Below are 19,717 nucleotides of genomic sequence, written 5' to 3'. Positions count from 1 at the left end.
ATATATATATATATATATATATATATATATATATATATATATATATATATATATATATATATAAAGATAAAAACTCCTAAGAAGAAGCGTGGTATTTTTAAGTTAGTGGACCAAGTTTCAAATCTCATCTGTTCTATGGTGTGTCCTAGGTTTAGGTCAAAGAATTCAAATTCTACTTCAGACCCTTTCTACTGTGTTACCCAGTCCCCAGTGAACCTCAGTTTTCTCATCTGTAAACTGGAGATAACAACAACCTATCTCCCTGGACTGTTGTGAGGACCAAATGAAATAATACATATAAAGGAGCTTTGTAGAGCTGAAAGCACTAAATAACAGCTAGCTAGCACTATGCCTGCCTTTTGATAAGGGCTTAAGAATTACATTTTTTTTTTCATTCTATTCTTCAACAGATCTGGTGACTATTTCCTTTAGAATCAAATACAAAATACTACTTGGTATGGAAGAACTTTTAAAATCTGACTCCAGCCTTTCTAGACTAATTTCACATTATATCTCCAAAGTGACCTACATTTTAGCCAAATTGACCTACTTTTTGTTAGTGATATACAATATCTCATCTCTAGGCTCCATACTTTTGCACAAGTGGACCCCTATTCTTCTTAAGAGCCCAGACTCCCTTCAAAACTTCATTTCTTTCTATAAGATTTTGCCTAATTCCTCCAATTGTTATTATTCCCACCTCCTCCCTTCTGTAAATGTTTTGAATTATCTATGTGTAAGTTGTTCCCTCCTCCTCCCCACTGAAGGGAGAAATTGCTTCTCTTTTGTCATTAGAAACTAGTAAAGTGCTTGGCACCCAGTAGGAATTTAATAAATTCTTATAGAATTAAATTTGTAAAACAAAGACACTGATATAGATGACTGTTTGAAATTTTGTGGTTTTTTTTCCCAGTTCTAAGTGTATGATCCAGAATTATATTTTCTAACATAATTTTTTGCCTGCCCCATTATGTCTAGTTTTGTGTTGAGATCACTAAGTACCAAAATAGGTTTTAATTTTGGGGAGTGTATTTAATTTTTTTTTAATTTATTTGTGGATGTTTTCCATGTGGCTGTTGGTCTAGTCACATATATTCATGGTAATCATCATTGGGCATGCTTGCTATTAGGTGCTGTTACTTATTGTCTTTTGGGATTCGATGAAACCAACTCTGCAAAACCCTTTCTGCAAAGAGCACCTGAGACATGTCCTTCTTCTTTGGGGAAGTTTTTATGTGTGTCTTGGGATGGGTTTCAGTGATAGTGAAAATTACAAAATGGTTACAGCTCAGTTCCCCCTAGCAGTAATGTCAACCTAGCTGGTGCCGCTTAGGCACAGATCAGACATCGAGAGAGAGGAGGCTGAGAATGATGCCATCCATAAATAATAATTTAATTATTAGTTCTTTAAAACTCACTGCACATTTATAAATTGTTTATAAACATGAATAGACTATTTTACTTTTTTATACTTGAACAGTTTTGATTCCATTAAAAAGTAATTCCCATAGAACACTAATCTTGAGGAACATGTCAAAGTTATTTGAACTTGCTTGGAAAAGTTACAGATTTTGCTTTTAAATATTTTTATCTTGATGGATGCATTATTTAAAAAATTTCCCTGGCCTCCTACATGTTCTGGTTTTCATGGGTAAAAAGCTTATCTGGACTCAAATCTGTTGTAACAAAAATTAAAAATAGATGGAAAGCAGTTATATCTTTAGAAAATAAGCACATAGAGTACAAAGAATGGCCTGTTAACTAAAAACTAATATTTTAATAACAAAAATATATTATATATTGGGGTTATAATCTGTCAAAATGAATGTCCGGGAAGAGTAGACTAACTCACTGTAATAATGTCTCTTTAACTTTCCCCTACAAATTTCCTCTAGTTATATTCCAAGTTAGAGGACTGTGACTATTTTGAGAATTTGGGTGGGGTCAAATAACAATAACAACAAGGAACTCTTGGTATGGACACTCCCTCTACCAATACAGATAATCAACTGTTTTCAGACACTTGCCTGGAGCATTGAAAGAGAGAACCTCTTCTTCAAGCCTTTCTCACAACCTCACAGTTGATAGTTGTCTTAAATTCAGATCCTTTTTACTCAAAGGCTGGCCCTATCTCTACTATACTGTACCATACTGTCTCTCTTGAGAAAAGAACCGCTCACCACCTTATTTCCAAATGGCCTTTTGAATCAGAAATGGAATTACTGGAGTTTTTCAAGCTCTTTATTATTGTAAGAAATTTACTTTCAATCAGTCGCCTCTCTAAAGCTGTCATGGAACCAGCAAGCAAATGGACTACTGACACATAGAGTTATAAGTCAGATCATGGTTCGTTTATCCATTTAGACACAGTTTCTATCCTCAAAGAACTTCTTATATATGCAGCACCCACTCTAAACTACCTGATCCCAGCTTGCAAGCACGCTCACAGGTTGGGTTTTCAGAGTGCCTGCTACTTTGAGATTCTAGAGGTTCATTGTGAATCCAATTCTCCACTATTCTACCTCACCAGCCTTCATCAGTATGCTTCTCATTAACAGCCAGACAACATAATTGGCTCTTAAGAAAAGCATTTGCTAGGATGGCATAACAAAAGCTGTAGGCCCAAAACATTCCCCCCATAAACCTGAGATACACTTTTCCACAAATATACATGCTATTGGTTCAAAGAATAGACAAAACCTTACAGAACCACGATAGTGAAGCAAACTCATAGGGAAGGCATTTAGCACTCCCAGTACTGAAATCCTCAGTCTCTCTTCTTCCCAAGGTGGGGTTCTTGAGAAATCCCACTGGAGTCCATTTAAGTTCATCAGAGAAAGGTATTCACACTTCATAAAGGCCCACCAGATGTTGACAATTTGCTAATACATTAACACTTAGTTGAAACCTTCCACATATGTTGTCTTTCCCCCTTAGAATGTCAACTCCTTGAGATCACGGATTGTCTTACTTTTCTATTTACTGTTATATCTCCAGCAGTTAACACAGTGCTTTGTACATAGTAAACGATTAATTTTTTTCCATTCATTTATCCATGATTTTATCCATTGAATGTGTCAACTGAGAAAGGAAAGGAGGAGGGAGGAGGAAGAGAAATGTCCCCTCTCCTAATATATAATAAATAACTCTGGCTTTGGAATCTGATTCCTGGGTTCAAACACTAAATCTCCAATTTTGTACTTGTATTTCCTGCAGATAGGTCCCAATTTCAAGAGCTGTAAAATGATCTCTAAGTTCTCATCCAGGCTTAACTCCTATCGTCCTCTAACCTAGGATGCTCCATATAAAGGTTACATACCTACATTCGGAAAAGTACAATACTGGACTTCTACTGCAGCAAATGTCATTACCATGAAAGACTCTTTACTACAGTCTCAGATATTGACTTACATGATTCTATCAGTGTTTAATAAGAGGCCATTAGCAACATTTGAATACAAGGGCAATTCTTTGGAATTTGTTGTACTATAATGACAGCCTTGAAGTCCTCCTTGGATATCTTATCTTGATGTATGTTCTGGAGGGCTATGCAAGTACTTGGAATGCAAACTGGCAAGTTCTACTAAGCTTGGAGAGCTACAAGTAAAAAGCCTGGCCACAAAGTATGTGTCAGTGTCCAGCTGTCCGATTCCCAGTCTAATTGAGTTTGGAACACTGGCCACCAAGTGCCACAATTTTTGGCTATGGCAACTCATTGTTTCCTTAGGTACAAAGGGGTTGTGACATGTGTTGGTGGATCTGTTGAAGCATTAAAATAAGTTAAAAGGTAAGACTAGACAAAATGGTCCAGTGGATAGACTGTGCCTGGAACCAGAAAGACTCTTCTTCCTGGGTTCAGATATAGACTCAAATACTTCCCAGCTATATGACCCTGGGCAAGTCACTTAACCCAGCTTGTCTATAAGATGAGCTGGAGAAGGAAATGGCAAACCTGTTCAAATATCTTTGCCAAGAAAACCCCAAATGGGGTCATGAATGGTCAGATGCTACTGAACAACAACAAGACTGGAGTGGTTATTTGTTAGCTATTTGTAGTGTTTAGCATTAGTTCCAAAACTTCAATTTGAAGCAGAGGAATTATGGGTAATTTATTAGAAAAGCTTAAAATAAATATGTACTCATACTGTGAATTTGGTTTGTAATGTTTTTAAGATTGTAATTTATGAAAGTATAATTTTTCCCCCAAAGGGAAGAAACATGAAGTATGTGTTTATAGTTTAAATTGCAATTTGAAAAAGAAAACTTGAAAGATATTAGGGGGGAAAATCTTATCCTGAGGACCAAAACCTGCCAGACACTTTGTTAAAAAAAACATCCTGGGATATTCTATTGTTATTATTTAGAGCTATAAATAAACAATCAGGCTGTGTTTCAATTAAGTTGCTATTGGGACACCGCAATTAAACAAGCATAACTGGCTACATTGGCCAAATACTTTTTTACATTTAATCTGCAAAGCAACCACAGAACCTGTTTTTTGTTTTTTTGTTTTTTTGACAATGTGATTCCAATTAGGCTTTCTCCTGTGATTTGCATACTATTAACCTGGATAGCTTAGAGTAGGGTTTCACCACCTCGATTTCACATTTAGTATATGCTCATTATTTAAAGGGGGGGGGTTATCCCTAAAAGCCGGAAAATCAGAGAAGACTTGTAGTCCCCAGTGAAATACTGAGAAAGACAAAAGGAGCCGTACAAAGAAGTGGGGGCAACGAGTAGTTTTATAAGAAAAGAAATTAACATGCTGTGTTGGCGAGTTGCACATGATCAACCATGCTTGCTGGAGAAGGCTGTCTGTTGGGTGTTGCTATGGTTACGAAAAGCCAGTGGAACCCAATGAGCTGTCTGCGCAGAAGAGGACCAGCCATTTTACTTATGGGAAACAGCGTGACATGCTGAGCTTTATCTCGGAACGATAATTTTCCTGAGAAAACAAAAACGGGGAAAGAAACTATTTGGACAGAAAGAGAGCGATGGGCATCCTGGAGAATAATCACCGCATCTAGGAGATTCCTTGCAACTTCCATTGGAACAAGCTCGCTGCTTTGCTGTCCCCGGGAGCTGGTCTGAGGGAGAGGAATGCAGAGAGAGTGTGTGTGATAGTGGCCCGACCGCCTCTCTGCTATCAGCCAGTGGGGAAGGTTTTTGTCTCCTGACGGGCTAGGTTTCTCTGCAATGTTATCTGCACAGCTCACTAGCTGCTCGTCCTGAAAACCAGTGACCCAAAAGAGGAGGGTGTCACCCTCTTGGGCTAAGGTCCTCTGCCGAGCTCTCTGAAGAAGCAGGTGTATGTGCCTGTGGTTCACAAGGCAGCCGCACTCGGCTTCCTCGCTCCTTCCCAACAGATTCTGGAGATCGGCAGGTGGGGGTCGGGGCTCATCTTCCAACGGGACTTCCTGGATACCGACACTTGTTCGCCCGAGGTAAGTAAAGAGGCATCTTTTAAAAGAAAAATGAAGAAAGGAAAAGCCCCCAAGCCAACAGAGTGGGGCTTTTAAAGGACAGCTGCTTAGAGCTCCACTCAGCTGGAGCGGTTTATTTTAGATCTTTGCTTGTAATTCTCCCTCTCCTCATAAAATGGTGTCAAGCACAAAGACTCGTTTCATTAAGTTTTTGTTACATAAATTGTATGATGAAATGAACTGGCCGTTCTGGATCTCAGGATGGAAGGCAAATATTTGCTGTTTTAATGAATTGTGTTGACGTGTATTTCTGGATCGTCTGCCTCCCCAATGCCAGGGGGCTTCTATACAATAGGTTCTTTTATGTCTTCTTGTGACAGGAACTGAGAGAAATGACAACAGATATCTATGCGTGTTGCTGTGTGTGTCTATGTAATACCTAGGACTTCGGGACTTTTTATTCTAAAAGCTTGATAAATCGGTCTGCTTGCATTACAACATATGCCTACATTTGGTTGGGTCGAAGCTGTCCAAACACTGCAGTTCCCTATGTAGGTCAGAAGAACAAACGGGGATTTATTATTATTTTCCCCCTTCTCCTAGTTGTTTTACATACCTTGGACTAAATTCTTCGGGCTGTTTTTGGGGGGGGGGTGAGGGGGGGTGCTTGTCCTGGAAAGACCGTAGGTATTAGGAGCGTCTCGCACCTCCTTCCTTTCCCAGATATCATGCATACCATGCTAGGCTAGAGTACAACACACCCATTGTGTGCCTCGGTTTGGAGCCCGGTGAAAGAAAGGAAGCAAGTCCTCCACATGGAGAAAGGCACAGCCATACTATGTGGCAGTTGGCTGTTTTAAAATTGCACAATCGCCCTGGCAGATAGGTTTCAGAGATAGAGAGCGAAACCCACAACAGAACTCACCCAATACAAACACCTACGGACAGCCAAGGCGGATGTTTCCTTGGGCGCTGCAGCCAGCTCCTAGCCCAGACTTTGAATTGCATCCTGAGTGGCGACCCACCTCCCACCCTCCCCGCCCCCAGCGCACATACACCCCTTGATGAGTGGTTCTCAGATTTATGGTCTTGGAGTGGCAAAGCTATTCTCGTGGCTCGAAAGAGGTCGAGCAAACCACCATCTCTGCCACCGAATCAGAGAAGGTCTAATTCATGTTTTCACGATTCCATTTAAGCTTTACTGAAATCCATGAGCTGACTGGCCTATTAGAAGTCTCTGATGCCTTGTTTAAAACCTGAAATGAACGATATCGTCTCGATACTTAAAATGACAGCCTGTTAGCCAGAGCTATTTGGAGCCCCCGGTAAACCAGCTACTGAGGAATATGAATAGGAAAGATTTCTTGGCTCAGTTTATTTTAAGATATGCAAATGACGCTGAAAGAAGGACAATCATTTGCTTAAGGCTAATGCCCCATAGGATTTTTGAGAACTAGCCCATAGTCACTTATTCTGTAAGGACACCAGTGACCAGAGCACCCTCAAAACAGAGAGAATTATGATCTCCAGGCCAAGGGGCAGAGTTTTCAATTGTCCAAAGCTACTTGTCCTAAATGTCACTGATTTTCTTGAAATAAAGACAGAGAATTCGGCTCATAGACAAGTGTGTACACAATTTTAATGACCGGATCAAATTATTGGAAAGTATCTACTAGGGAAAAAATGAAGGAGTTTCAGGAGAGCAGTTGGAGGGTAGACTTTCTCATTTAAAGACCTGGAATTTTCAAAAGAAAATTAAGGGGGAAAATGTATCCCTAATAAAAATTCCAGCCTACTAGCATTGCTCTGTGAGTGAGGATTGGGAAAGCTACTATCATGTTTCATTATCCTTTGGAGTTCTTTATCCCAAGAGGGATCCTTAGAATTAAAACAGGGAAATGTTTCCCAGAAAGAAGATGCTTTTACATTGTTTCGTTTTGGATGACATGGAGGAATAGGGTTTGGATGGAGACAGGTATGTTAAATGGGACATTTGATATTTTTGTAAAATTGTTGACTATAGGCACAGGACCCTTATGTTATTGGATGATGAAAAGCTGTTTGATTTTTCTATCTAATCTTTTTTTTTTTTATCTGTTCTAACTTATCTAAGGAAAGGATGAACACTTCATCCAGCTTCTGAAGTTGGCCTACCTATAGAAGTTTAGTCATTCCCCAAAAGAGTTATAAGCGCCTACATACAAGACACTATGCTAACTAAGCACTTGGCTGCGGTAGGGGAGGGCAGAGGTTGGAAATGGGGGATACAAAGATCTGCTCCAGTTTAGTTTCTCAGCTTACCATGCTCCCATGTTAGCACTGGAAAGGACCTTGATGATCTTATGAATTAAAATGCTTTCCTTTATGGATGAAACTCACACTTAAGGGGATGCGAATGGGTGAGTGGGTGTTAAGACTAGAGAAAGAAGTTATGTATGTGACTTGAGCAAAAACACAGAGCCTATCAAAGGGTTATTTAGAATTTTTATTCTATACATATTTAATGTATATTCTATTTAAATAGAAAGGGGTTATTATTTCACAATCTCATGCTGTCTCCTATCTGACTCTACTTTTGCTCTCCTTCATAAACTTTAGTCTCCAGTCAAAATTGGACTATTCTTTAGTCCTAAACACATGCCTTGAATAGAGCCTATTTTTACTTGCTTCTATTGAGGTTCTGATCATCCTGAAAGCCCAGTTCAAATCTCCTTCATAAGGCATTTTTTCTGATTCCCCCCTCTATTGGTAGCAAATTCTCCAATAGGCAGAGCATGACTTAGTGCATGTTATTATCTCTGTGTGTTACCTATCTTAGCCTGGAAGCTCCATAAAGGCAGTCACTATCTCCTAGCTAAATTCTCTGTCTCCCCAAATTTACTATAAGTGTTCATGAAGTCTGTGTTGAATGTTGAATCATCCTAAATAAGGTAAGCGTTGTTTCAGTCAAGAAATAGAAAAAAAAGTGGTTTCAAGTTACCATTGGTTGATCTTTAAGAGAAAATTGAGAAAGCAGAATTCTTGCCTTCATGCCCGTTTTCTTTCACCTGCCATACAAAGTCAGTACCAAGTCATCAGTGATCAATGTTTTGAAGCTCATTGTTTATCTGGTTACTGCTACAAATATAAATGTGACTCAGACTCAAAACAGTCATCCTTATGTTTGATCTTATCAAATGCCTTTCACTTGAAATCCTCAAGGATTTGGTGAAAAAAGAAAACAGTCAAATGAGTTTACAAGTGTAAAGTATTTTGTAAACCTTAAAGTGTTACATAATTGCTGGTTGTTGTTGTTTTAAGAGGAATGACCGATCTTAACCCTTTCTAAAGAGTTGAGAAAATGTAATTTTGTCATTCCCCCCTTTCCTTGAAAAACTACATAACCGTAAATGCAGAATGGTGCCTACACTTTCAGACATGACCAATCAGTGTTATAAAAGAAGCCGACCAAGATTGGGGTGGGGCAGATGGTCATGTTTGAGTATATATCAGAGAATGATTACATGAGAAAAACAAAAAAGCATAAAAATACCTTTATTTTTATAAAACAAAAAACCTTTCTTCAAAAGAAAAAATATAACACATAGACTATAATTTTGGTCAGTTACACAGTCCCTCAATCTCAAAGAAAATGCTTTGAATATTATTGGACTGTATACTCCAATACTTTCCCTTCTATTCCTATCCTCATTGGCTAGAATGAGAGTACAAAACATCCGCTATCAAAAACTATTTTTTTTTGGACTTAAGTTTCACATAATTTTTTGCAGTTTTTAGGTACTTAGTAATTTGTAGCAGATAATTCTGGTGGCTAGCCTTCATTCTCAATCTGCCAGTAAATGTTTATTAAGCATATTATGTCAGGCTTTGTGCTAAGTGATGGGGATACAAAGAAAAGTAAAAAAGACAGTTGTACCCTCAAGGCACTTACTGTCTAATTGGGAAGACACATATGCAAATAACTATAGACAAACCAGCTCTATGTAGAATGAATTGGAGATGACCAATAGAAAGTACTAGAATTATACAACTAGAGACTAAAAGTCCTATTTCACTAAATCTCTGCATGATTGCTTAGCTCAGTCACTTGTTGCTCCTCCCCTGAGATCTGCTTGGGGAAGTAGTACAAAGTGGGAAGAGCTCCAGATTTCCTGGGACTGGTCATTGACCTAGCAACACAAGGAAGATTGGGGACTAAAACATTGATGTTCAAAGTTTCTCAACCTGACATTTAAGGACCTCCACCATCCTACTTTATCCCTTTCTTGCCTGATTTTATATGGCAGGCAGAATGGAGTTCCCTGATACATGCAGAATCCCACCTCTATTAACACAGAACAGTCTTGAATATGTATGCTTTCTTCATTCCTGTCAAAATTCTCATCTTCTCTTAAGGCTTAGTTTTAAGGACTCGGCTTAAAGGATATGTTATGTCCTTTATGAAGCTGTTTCCAATATACTCCACTTTAAGTTGTTTTTTTTTCTCCTCCTCTCCTGAAATATTTATAAAGCATATTGTCTATGTCTCTCACCTTGTAGCCTTCAGATTCTGCCTTATCTGTATACATATTGCTTACTCCAAGTGGAATTTGAGGTCTTTGAGGGACACTTTTTCCTCCTTAAATGCCCAGGGCTTACCCCAGGGCTTTGCACCCAGTAAATGCTTACTGAGAGGAATTGAATTTCTATTAGTCTTCCTGGTTGAAGCCAAGCCTGTCTTATTAGTAGAATTCTTGGTACTATTTTTTACAGGGAAGTTTCCTTTTATAAACTGACATCCCTTAAGATCTTAGGATTATAGGTATTCTATTGCCATCTTTTCCCACATTTGGACCACACAGTTATAGAGCTGAGGACTAGTAGTAAAATGCTTTTTGTTTTTGTCCTTATGCTTTAGAATAGTAAAAATAGTAAAATAGTAAAAATCTATTTACTTTAGAATAGATTGGGCATTCAGCTACTTAATTAATGAGCCAAAAGGTCCTATTCTCTTCTTCAAATGTATCATCTAAAGAAGTTAACTGTCCCTACTCCATCCCCTCCACTCATAGCCCCAATACCCATGATAACTGCCAGTAAAGCACTACCACTAGTAGGACCTAGTTAAGCTACAAAGGATTGTAGGTTGGGTTTAGCAAAGGCTGTTGCATCTGTTCCATGAGAATCAACTTGGATAAAGTAATATTTATCATTAAATGGATAACCAATAGGTAATTTTTTAATGGACACATCAGTTCATGAAATCATCTTTTAGAAGCAGTTAATGAAGCTGGAGTCAGACCCGAGCTCAAATGTAACCATAGACAGTTAATTAGCTCTGTGATCTTGGGCAAATCACTTGACCACTGCCTGCCTCGATTTCCTTATCTATAAAATAGGGATATTAATTGCAACCACCTCCCATGATTTTTGTGCAAATAGAGAGAATATTTGTAAAGTACTTTGGGAACCTTGAAGCCTTACGTAAGTGCTAGCTATTATTAATATTATTATTAGCTATTTTTAGGATAAGAAGGGAATGTAATTTGTTAGTCAAGGGACTATTCACACAGAACTTTGGAAGTGTTAAAATAAACCAACACCAAAGTAGAAAAGATATCAGTCATTAACTGAAATGTAATTTATAATTATTCTCTTACTATGACATCAAGACATATAAAATAAAATTTTTATATAATAAATAACAATATTATTATATTATAATAATATTATCATAAAATAAATTTAAAAAGTTAAGTGTTTTGACATCAAAAGGACCAGATTAAAACAAAATTGAAGTATTTGCATTAAAACACATGTATTATTGTAAATTATTCATTTTTCTAGAAAATTTTGGATTGTGTAGAAATTGTAAAAATAATATAGAAATAGCCATATTGACCAATGATGGCAAATGTTGCCTACCCCCATAGGATAATGAACTTAATATGCTGAATGAGACATAAAGCTGGGTGGCACCATGAACAGCATATTAAAGTTGGGGGTCAAGAAGACCTGAGTTTGAATCTTGCCTTCAGACACTATCTGTATGACCTTAAGAAAGCCATTTACCATCTTTCCTCAGTTACCTTATCTGTAAAATAGAGATAATAATAGCAACTCCCTGGATTGTAATGAGGATCAAAGGAGTTTGATCCTCTTTGCAAACCTTAAAGTGCTAAATAGTACTAGTTATTTTTATTTTTGGAAATGACAAATGAATTTTATTCTGCCTGACTAGTTGTTAAGAGGATGGTATTATTTTATAAATTTTTTTAAATTAAATTTTGGAGGGGCAAATTTGGAGGGAGAGAGGACCACCTCTCTCTTGGATACTCTTCCCCAATTTGGTTTTTGGGATATAATTCTGTCCTGATTCTCCTCCATCTTTCTGACCACCCCTGATTCTTATCAAATAATCCTGCTTTCCTCACTATGAGTATATCTCAAAGTTCTCTCCTAGACCTTGCTTTTTTCTCTATCTATACTCCCTTTCCAAGACCTCATCAGCTCTTCCCGGTCCCTACCTCCTTTTCTCCCTAGCTCTCATATTTTACTGTGTTATATTCAATTATACTTATTCTCTATATTCTGTCTTTCCCTGATATAATAAAAGCCCTTGAGGGCAGAGATTATTTCATTTTGTTGTTGTATTCTCATATAGGTAATAACGTATAGGGTATGCTTGCCATGATTTGAAATACTACCATCAAAAAAAGGAACATTTTTATTTCATTGAGCTATCTTTATCCAATAGATTCACTAACAAAGACTATCAATACATATGTACATGCATATATATTATATATATTATGTGTGTGTATATATGTAATTGTGTATATCCTTCCTAAGAAAATGCTCTGAGACTATCAGAGGAATTGGGAATGGGTTCTAGAGTAGTTAAAATGAGAACTCTCCAGGCTAATTCCACTTAAGATCAATTTCTTTGAAAAAAGAGCTAGAAAAAGTTAAAGACAAGTCCATCTTTTTGGCTTCAAATTTGATAGCTCTAATTTCACCTTATTAACCATAGCATGACCCTTAAGACAGAAACATGGCATACTTTATTCCCCTAAATATGTAGAACATAAATGTTTGATTCTGTCAACCAGTTGTAGAATCCCAAATTTAGAGCTCAAAGGAAAACTAGAGGTGATCTGGTAGAAGCCCCTCATTCTACAGATGAGAAAAAATGCATTTTGTTACATACTTGCTTGGTGTTGGGTCATGTGAAGCCCAAGAGCACCCTTGAACAAACAAAAAGAAACGGCTTCTGCTTTCAAATGTGTATGCTCTAGTGGGGGAGCCAATATGTCCACATACATAAATATAAGCATAGGGACTGGGGCTGGAATTTTTCAGAACCCCCAGGTGAGGAAACTCCCTCAAACAGTATTGGTGGGCATCTTCTCTGAAATATCTAATTTTTAAAAAGTTGTCCAAAGCACTAAAAGATTGAATGACTTGCTCAATATCATATATGCAGTATATGTCAAAGGAAGAATTTGAATCTGCCTTTCTGGTCCTAAGGCTCACTTTCTATCCACTCTACCAGGTTGCCTATATCTACATCTGTTCATCTATTTCTCCTAGTGTCTCTGTCTCTCTGTTAGTCTCTATGTCTGTTTCTTTGTTATTCTGTCACTTTCAATCTCTTCCCCCACCCCAAGACACACTCACACATAAAATGTGTACATAAATATACACAGAATAAATGCCAAATGGTGTCACAAGAGTCACATGGGACTGAAAATCAACAAATGTAGTCCAAACAAGAGGGGACAAGGGGTTGTTGTACAAGGGTAGTAGCTGTGAGAATAGAGAGTAGGAGGCGGATGCAAAAAATATTTTGGAGGTAGGGGTGAGAATATGGCAAATGCCCAGAAAAAGTGAAGGGAATAGAGAGGTCAGGCTAATATCAAGTTTACATTCATCGTGGACTAGCTGAATGGTCGGGCCATCAGCAGAAACAGGGAGCTTTGGCAGAGGAATTTGTAGGGGGAAGAGAATGAGCTCTGTTATAGACCTGTTGTTTAAGGTGTTTATGAATAATCAGAGATGTTAACAAGACAATTGATGGTGTGGGACCAGAGCTCAGGAGGGACTTTGCTAGATATTTAGATCTGGGAATCATCTGCACAGAAATGATAATTAAACCAGTGGGATCTGATGATGTCCCAGTGAGAGAGTATAGATAAGGGAAAAAAGAAAACCCAAAAGAGAACCTGGAGGTACACCTCAAATTTAGGGGATGAGCTTTGATAAGACAAAAAAGGAGAAAGAGAAACAAAGGTGAAAGAGGGTGAAGGAGAAGGACAGAGTGGAATAATGTTTCTTTTTTTTTTATAAAGTATCTGGGGATTCTCTAGCCCAATGATGTCACAGGTACACTCCCCATCTTTATATTTACATACAGATGTGTGTGTGTGTGTGTGTGTGTGTGTGTGTGTGTGTGTGTGTGTGTGTAAGGTGGCCCAAAAGTCTTACTGCAGAGAGATCCAGGAGGACTGTGTGACCCTAGGCAAGTCACTTACCCCCATTTGCCTACCCTTCCTCCTTTTCTGTCTTAGAACTGATGGTTAGTATCAATTCTAAGAAAGAAGGGCTTGAACTGAACCAAGGAAAGACCAACAGATAAAGACATAAAGTGCATAGAGCATCTTCAGAGCTTTTGGCTGAGAACACGGATGAGTGGTAAGGAGCTGTCACCTGAGGAGATGGAAGGCTCTACTTAGGATTTTTAAAGGTTGGGAGAAACTTGGACATGTTGGAAAGGCAAGAGGATAGGAACCAGCAAATTAAGTAAGATTAGAGAGAAGGCTTGGCGAATGGTAGAAGGGAGAAACCAATGGAGAACACTAGAGAGGATGAGAAGGAATGAAGACTGAAATGCAGCTACCAGAGTAACGTTTCCCTCCAAAATTGCCTAGCACTGATTCTGTCCCATCCAGATACATTGCAACCAGATCTGAGTCACATTATTCAGGCATATTGTTTAACTCTCAAAGGTTCACAGTTTTTATTGTATTTTGAAACATTTTTCTTTCCCTTGATTTCTGCCATGCTGTCATTTAAAACAAAACGTTTTCCCTTAATTCTTTGAAAGCTCGATCCCTTCATGTTTTTTTCTGTGGGTCTGACTTTTTTAAAAATTGATTTCTATAGAATCTTAAGGATCCTGACATTGAGTCGAATTCATCAATAGTTGGCATATAGCACTGGTGGAAAAATTCTTTCTTTCCCCTCTTTAAATAGGAGAGCTTTGTCTCTAGAAGATTGGACCTGCATTATGTGTCCAGACAGAATTCCTGTTTTCAAATCCTTTCTCAGATAAAAAAAAAAAAAACCAACTTAGTGGATATAGATGGACTGAGGAATATGGACAGCAAAAAGCCATCAGGCATTCAAACACTTCCAAATACTCTAAGTGGTTTGGCATCTTCTCAAGACTGTAATCTGGTTTAGGGCTTAGTGCAAGGGAAACTAGAGAGCCATGGCAAAAATAGCTCTCCTGCCAAAGCCCATATAACTCTTTTAAAACAACTTAAGATGAAAAATCTGAGAGAGCAGAGGCTCTATAAATAAATAAATAAAAACAGATAGGAAAACTTGGGCAGCATGACATAGGGGATGGAGCATTACACTTGGAATTGGGAACCTGTAGGCTCAAATCTTGCCTCTACTATTTCCTTATTGTTGGCCTTTGGGCACATCACTCAACCTGTCAGTTTCCCCATCTGTAAAATGTGGATCAGAATAATTTAGTAGCCACTGCATAGTTGTTGAGAGAAGTATACAAAGGATTGTGCAAATCAATTTTCGAACTGTAAGGCACTATTTAAATAGCAGTCATTATTGTCCAAATGGGAATTCTTGAGGTCAGAGGTGCATTTTTTAATTTTGAAGATGAATTTTTCATTAGCACAAATGTTGGCTCTGTACTTATGTAGAAGGTTAGAAGTCTCTGTACCTGCCTCTATCTCCTGCAGAGTTTAGTTCCTCCCAAGAATCACACCATGAAAGTTTAGGGGGACCGAAGTCCTGTTAGGAAGAACCAGGGAGCATTCACCCACATGTAGACTCTCCCACTTTCTGCTGATGGCAGTGATCTGCTTCTTCCACCTCATTTTAATATTAAGTCAGCAAACATTTAAGTCATGATCTTACTGTTCTAAAATTCCTTAAAAAAGATCTTAAAGTCTCATTAAAATAAAAGATAACCCAATACCGCGAAGCAATTTAAGAGAGAAAATAATGGTGAAATGAACTCTTGATTACACATAAGGAAAACACCCAGTTGGTGGATTTTCCTCATTTGTGCTTTTGTACTTCTGGGTATTTATTTCTCTCTGTGTTAGAACACACGTTTGTGGCACATAAGACCACAAACATGAAAATGCCTACAGTTTGCAATACATCATAGGAGTGACAATCCATTTAGGGATCTTCCAAAACAAGCTTATTGAAAATATGCAACTATTGGATACATACACACACACAGAGGGATGCTAGCCAGGAGGTGATTTGATTGCACACAGAATACTGATTTTGAAATGATTCTCATGTCAATAGCAGTCATTTTCTACTAATATATCATTAATTTTATTTTATGTATAACTTGGTGCTCGTCATTTCAAGTGCCTTTCAACTCTTTTCTTTAAGAAACTATTCATGAGGAGATAGCTAGGTGACTTAGTGGAAGAGAGCTAGATCTAAGTAGTCCTGAGTTCAAATCTAGCCTCAGACACTTCTTGGCTTATGACCTGACCAGGTTACCTAATCCCCAGTGCCTAACTCCTACCACTTCTGCTTTGGAACCAATATACAGTATTACTTCTAAGATGGAAGATAAGGGTTGGTTTGTTTTGTTTTGTTTTAAGAAAAAAATAAGAAAGTATTCATGATACACAGCAATGTAAGTTCCCTCCAGTGGAATGTAAACCCCTTGAGGACATAGGCTGTTTCATTTTTACCTTTCTCAGCAGCAGCCTAGCTTGGTGCTTTGCACATTTTGTCTATTAAATGAAATTTGGTTAAAAATTGAATAAGTCCCTAAATATCTCCATTGTACTGCACTGTGTGTGCTCTGTCCAAGTCAGTGAACAGAGCATTGGGCCTAGAGTTAGGAAGACCTGAGTTCAAATATAGCCTCAGACACTTCTTGTGTGACCCTGGGCAAGTCACTTTGCCTTTTTGCCTGTTTCCTTTTCTATAAAATGAATTGGAAAAGGAAATTCCAAACACTCCAGTATCTCTGCTAAGAAGACTCTAAATGGGGTCACAAAGAGTCAAGCATGACTAAAAAAATGATTGAACCACAAGTTTTAGTGACAGTTGCCATACACTCAATATTACCCTACTTTATTTTAAGTAGCATGGATTGTTTTTCATCAGCTAAGGTTCCTTCTAGTTCTAAGGTTCTATGACTCAGTGAGATTATAAAGATAAGAATTTTCCCAAACTATTATATTTCTTTCTAGAACTCTCTAACCATTATTAAACAGTAAAGAAAATATATAAATGTAGCTATGCAAATCTGGAATAAATAATTTCTCCTTTGTACCTGTTTAAATTGGGTACTTTTAGTGCAAAAAAAAAAGCTAAGAATAATTCCTATTCTGGTTTTCCTCAGTATCTGAATGATTTGCTACATGTGTTGGCTACATTTTATCTGTTTCGAAGATACGTGTGTCTGTGTGTGTAAATGCAAAAAGAAATTATGAACACATACATGTTTGTAAAAACATAATTTCTTTCATATTTTTAATCAGGTCATCCATGTGATTGAACTTTCCATGGTAATTTGTAGAATTTTTTTAAAAATATATACACAAGATCTTGTTAAATGAAATCCTTTCGGGTGGTATTTTATTCTACAGAATCAGATGCCTTTTGTGCGTTTGTGAACCCACATTTTAAGCAATGAACTTTTATACTCTAAAGCTTTTCATTAATTATGTGACTATAAAGTTGTGGACTGCTGCAGATCATCATTTGTGAAAGCCTACCTCTTCTCCCTTTTTACTTTTATCACACGTGTCCTAGCTAGCTACAAGTGTAAATTATTCTAAAGTCAGTTAGTCAATAAGTATTAAGCACCTACTACATGCCAGACACTGTACAAAGCTGGGGGGACACAAAGGCAGAAGACATAGCAAGCCCTTGAAGAACATACAATCTCCTGAGAGAGACAACATACAAACAACTCTATGTCCAAACAAGCTATGGAGAAGAAAAATAGGAAATAACTAAAAAGAGAGAATGCTTAATGAAGAAAGATTGAGAAAAGCTTTCTGCAGAAGACAGGATTTTTGTTGGGACTTGAAGGAATCCAGGCAAGCTAGACCGAGAGAAGGAGGAGGAACATTTCAGGCTCTTTCTTTGAAAATTTCATAGAAATGGGAAAGAAGGGGTATATTGCTGCTTAATAGTTATTGAAGTTTATCAATTAGTCTCTTCAATAATAATATTATATTTTAATTATATTCATTAAATTTGTATATGTGACTCTTTTGTACATAGATTTTGAGGGCACCTTTGATAAAAGAGATCATTTTCTCTAGGAGATCACATCTTTAAAGTCACATGATTGATTGAGAAATATTGATAGTATCAGCAATTATTTACTCTCTTCTAAGTGTTTGGTGGCTTTCTGAATAAATAGTTGAGGAAGGTTTCCCTTCCAGATGGTCTCCTTTCATATACATGCAAAGATGTCACAAGATCTCCTGAGAAATAAAACCATACAGATCATTTTCTTCATTGATCATCAGTATTAAATGAGGCACAGAATAGGAAAAACTTGCTCAATAAATAGATTAGCTAGAGGTGTGGGACATTTCCTACATAAAGATCAAAAAGAAGAGGAATGCCCAGTAGCTAGTGAAATTCTCTAGGAGCTCTTGCTTGTGGATGGTAATATGCTGATTGTATCAAGGATCAATACATTCAGGGCCTTTTCAGTGGCATCCTCTGAGAGACTGGCTTGGTAGCCAAGCCAAGAAAAGAAAAAGAAATTTTTAAAAAGTACATATTTGGGGCATATAGGTGGCTTAGTGGACTGAGAACCAGGCATGAAGATGGGAGATCTTGGGTTCAAAACTGTCTTCAGATATTTCCTAACTGTGTGAACCTGGGCAAGTCACTAAACCCCGCCCATTGTCTGATACTTTCTGCTCTTTCGCCTTAGCACCAATACACAGTATTGATTTTAGCATGGTAGATAAGATATTTTTTAAAAAGAAATAAAAATTAAATTAAAAAAATTTAGAAGTGAAACTAGTTCATCAACAAACACATCTTGGACAGACACTGCAGAGTTTCCGGAGAGGACTGAAAATTGAATGGGAAGAAGAGATTGAGAGTGTTACATTTGGAAATTGGATTTAAGTTGCATGAGGTTCCCAAATCCATTCTTTAAATATCCTCATTCTCTTGATCTTGATAAATGACTGATGATGCAACATCTTAATCACAAAGAAATCAAAACTGTAGGTCACCCAAAGGGCAGTAAGTAGCCTACCCATCCTAGAGACAAGGAATGCTGTTATCAGGAACTGGAAAAGAAAGTGGACTATCAGTAAGAATGAATAGTCAAAAGATAAAAGGCAAACATGCCCAGAGCTTTAACTAATATTGTTGAAAAGTTAAAAGACTTAGAGCACATCCTTCCAAAAGTTGGTTAAATCTTCCTTAGTGAATTTACAGACCAGAGGGTAGCAATGGCAAGAATTGCATAAACAAGAAGAGGTTTTAACCTACATGATTAGAAGTACTCACATTAGGGGAAATCTTGGCTCCATTAAACTATCCAGGCACTAATTCTGGGCAACAAAAATTGAACTGAAACAGACCAAGAGAAAAGTACTTAAGCTAGTAATATCAGGGGGCCATTACTCAAACGTGTTACATTTAACATTTACATTCCAACATGAGGAAATCAGTAGTCACTTATGCTACCATTGAATAAGACTCCAAAAAGAAAGGAGACAGCTTCTAGAGGGTGGAAGATAACTAAATCAAGGCAAATTGAAATGCATAGGGAAAAAAAAAAACACAGTTAATGGGAACAGCAAAACAAAATGTCCTTAAGGTTCCAGGGGACCAAAAATTGGGCTGGAAATTCTCATCAATCAATCTCCCTCTTGATCTTTTAATATGCAAGAATCAGTGGGTGGCCACTTAATTTCCAGGTTGAAGGAGACAGAAAGATTCTCTCTCTCTCTCTCTCTCTCTCTCTCTCTCTCTCTCTCTCTCTCTCTCTCTCTCTCTCTTTCTTTCTCTCTCTCTCTCTCTCTCTCTCTCTCTCTCTCTCT

Source organism: Gracilinanus agilis, chromosome 6, assembly GCF_016433145.1.
Source record: "Gracilinanus agilis isolate LMUSP501 chromosome 6, AgileGrace, whole genome shotgun sequence".
Classification (NCBI taxonomy): domain Eukaryota; kingdom Metazoa; phylum Chordata; class Mammalia; order Didelphimorphia; family Didelphidae; genus Gracilinanus; species Gracilinanus agilis.
This window is presented reverse-complemented; position numbering follows the sequence as displayed.